Consider the following 3,509-nt stretch of genomic DNA (forward strand, 5'->3'; position numbering starts at 1 on the left):
TTCAGCTGGAAACATTATTTCACTTTCTTCTTCATAAGAGGTCATTTTCTTCCTTTTTTTCATGTTCTGAGACCATGCATGACTTGAGTTGATTGATTTTTATGGCTTGAGGGGTTCATTTTTCGACACTCTTTTAGTTTTTGCTTCATCATAGGTGGTTTTCTTCCTTTTTTCACGATTCTGCATTTTAAAGGTTTTTTTTTTTGTTTTTTTTTTCATTTGTTAGTGGATTATGTACCAGAAATTGTTATGTTGCATGGGTGTAGAAAAATATTCCTTTGTTATGTGGAGTATAATAGAGGTCATGATGATTGAATTTTAGCTCATGGTAAGGTTTTGACACAATTTCTGGTACTGTAGTTGAAAAAAATTGATGCATGTGGGTTATTTTAGTTTTTGTGAGTAATCCTAAAGCTGTAACAGTTTTAATATTTGGTTTATTCTTTCCTATATCATTGAGCCGTACAAAAATTGATTGTGTAAATTTATTTTGGTCATGTCATTGAGGTCCAGAAAGTTGATGATACAGAAATTTGTGCATTTAAGATGAAGTTGATTTGATGATACAAAAATTGATCACATAGAAATATGTTAGCTTCTTTCGATATCAGAATGAACAAAGGGAATAAAATTAAATAATGTATTATTGTATTTCTATATAGGACTTTCAATGTCAAGGGATTATGACTACATTAAGAATCTCAAAAATGATTTGAACATTTGGAAAATAGGATTTGGAGTGCTGAATTCTTGGATTGTGATTGGTAGTAATGAGAATCAACATATGAAGCTCATTATTTATGATGCAAAGGTTAGATGAGTTAGTTAAGAGTTGTTGTAATTTCCTTTATGGTTTATCAATGTTACTTATTAGTGTACAATTTAATATATTTATATTTTTTGGTTTCTTTCTCGGATTTAGGGTGATCGAGTTCATGTAATAACTCGATATAGAGAATTGGAGCATTGGAAGGCTTTGATCGAGGAAAACAAGATTTATACCTTGTATAATTGTCATGTGTTTGATAATGACATTGCATTTAATCCCTTTAAGGTTGTTTTTGGTTCTGGTACAAAGGTGCAGAAGCATGACAAGTTAACCAACGTTCTTACTCATGAATTTCGCTTTAAGTCATTTAAGGAAATTCAAGATGGAAAATTCAAAATTGACGTTTTATATGGTATAGTTTTGTGCCTTAATTTTTTTCTGTGTTTTCTCTGATTATAATGTTCTTATAGATGTAATTTTTTTAAGAAATCACCGGGCTTCTTTGTGAGATTGTCAAGACAACGTCAATTGGGACTGGAAAGAAACCGTGTACAACATTGTGTTGAAAGATAAAAGGTATTATTTTCTAATTTGTCAGCATCAGATGATAGGATTTTGTATAAGTTCGATAATGACCTGAAAGATGTATTTCCTTATGCAGTGGGAATATGATTGATGTAACACTATGAGAAAAATACTTCGTAGCTTTACCATTAACCATCTATTTACCTTGAGTTCTTTTCTTCCATTTTGTAGTCAATGGCAACCCAAATATATGCAACAATTGGTCAGGTTCGAGACTGCTCATCAACTTACATCATCCGGCTGTTGAGAAGTTTAAGACTTAGTAAGTTTGCATTATGATTTCACAATACAGTGTTAGAGTAACTTATTATTTCACAATCTGATTTGATTGTTTTTTGACCATCTTTCTTGAATTGTTGTCGTGACCTTAACACTTCTCAAGCTCAGAGTCAAAGCTTCAGTCAGAACTTAAGTCAGAGTTCGGCTTCTTCTCAATGTACTTCGTACAACGATTTTTCCAATCTGTCTTAAGTTAGGCCAATTGCTAAATTTATAAACTTAGTTAAGGTCTGCTCTTTTTTTTATGCACAAACATGCTTTGAGTTTTTTTACGCACAAATTAAAAATACATATTGCATTATTCTTTATTTCATGTGCATAATTTGTGTTAGTAGACATATTGCATCACTATTTGGAAAACAACTAAATTCAATCCTAACCAGTTTGGATGGTATTATGAGAGTTGCACCAAATGTTCGAAGACATCAATGTCAAATGGTGCTAGCTATAGATGCACATGCGGGAGTGATGCTTAATTTGCATTTGTTTCAACAATGTTAATTGGCCAACGGGTTACATATAATCCACACGCATGCATTTATCTAAACTTTATAGGAAGATAATAGGAAGATAAATTAGAAGTCATGGTACATTTTCCTTAACTTAAAATCAGTTACGCTACCTTCATTTATACATCTTATCCATGTTAATATGTATTAGACTAATATTGCAGTTATTTCTCTGTTTAGCATTTCCCAAACGAGGCGTCAACAACAATTCTGAAAGAAAAGTACAAAACAATCACTCTTATTGATGACCAGACAAAGAGAAAGTATAAGTGTCGCCTCATTACCGCCGAAAGAGCAAGCTATTAAAAATACTTGGGTGGGCAGTGGTTCAATTTCTGCAGAGAACGTGTGATGAAAGAAGGTGGTAAGCTCATCTTTGATCTCGAAAAGTAACCGAAGAACTTCCACGTTCGAGTTGTTCCAAAGTAGATCTTTGCTGCTGAACTATTTGAACTTCTACTATTTTGACGTATCGCTTTGGACTGTAATCGTAAACTATCTTGACTTTGGGATGTCATTTGTTCTTTTCATTTTGTCTGATGTAAATATTGGCAAAAATCCCTTTTTGGTTAGTCTATGACTTTTGCAGTCTCTTTTATAAATCTAACTATCATGTAACGTTAATCTGCACATTGTTGGTTCCTTCATTGGTTCTAATTAGTATCATGTTAATTATAATGTTGTTTTCCTAATCTCTTGAACAAAATAGAACATGCTCTTTTCCTACAACAAATTTTTATAATGCTTTGGTAAATGTTTTAGAAATGTACATATAGCTGAGATTTGTGTAATATGCTTGTTTGATTTTCACATTTATGAACGGCAGCAATTTCTTAGAAAGATGCAGCTATTTCCCTTAATTTGCTCATTTCTCCTTATAACAAAGTTTTTTAAAAATACAACAAAAGTGATTTATTTAGAATATCCGAGTTTGTACAATATTCATTAATTTGTTCATTTTTTCTTTGCAATTTTTTTACAAGATACGTTATTCAACCCGTGCGAAGCACGGGTTTGTAACTAGTTGGATAAAGAAAAACATGAGAGAGAAACGAAATAAAGGCAGGCCGCGTGCCACGTCCTTTGCGATGAGTTCGTGGTATAGATATTCGCTTGATCCTTAAAAAAACAGATATTTGCTTGATTAAATATTTTCATGTCTTCGGATCGCTAACAGAAGAAAAAAAAACTATAAATAATATCTTCTATTCTCTAATTATGAAATTTAATGTCTACCAAAAATACAATTTTATTCCTTCTTAATTTTTTTGACATGTCATCAAAATTATATCGTTTTGTGTCTTTTACTTCAACCTCCCTCTATTTTTTCTCTTTTAAAAACGAATTAAAACAAACTCATTCCATAA

General features: G+C 31.7%; 1 long non-coding RNA gene across 3 annotated transcripts; it reads left to right on the top strand.

Annotated features, from left to right (window-relative positions):
* The first annotated feature begins 302 nt into the window (after positions 1-302).
* On the top strand, positions 303-2,834 carry LOC146945272 (uncharacterized). Of its 3 annotated transcripts, XR_015026284.1 has the most exons (5): positions 303-328; positions 1,240-1,345; positions 1,526-1,616; positions 1,737-1,861; positions 2,323-2,459. It is a non-coding gene; the product is annotated as an uncharacterized LOC146945272 (long non-coding RNA). The 3 variants fall into 3 exon arrangements; XR_015026282.1 differs by lacking the exon at positions 1,737-1,861 and having other exon boundaries at positions 2,323-2,834; XR_015026283.1 differs by lacking the exon at positions 1,737-1,861 and having other exon boundaries at positions 1,256-1,345; positions 2,323-2,834.
* The last annotated feature ends 675 nt before the right edge of the window (positions 2,835-3,509 follow it).

Source organism: Medicago sativa, chromosome 2, assembly GCF_051527215.1.
Source record: "Medicago sativa cultivar Bolivia chromosome 2, Bolivia_mono, whole genome shotgun sequence".
Classification (NCBI taxonomy): domain Eukaryota; kingdom Viridiplantae; phylum Streptophyta; class Magnoliopsida; order Fabales; family Fabaceae; genus Medicago; species Medicago sativa.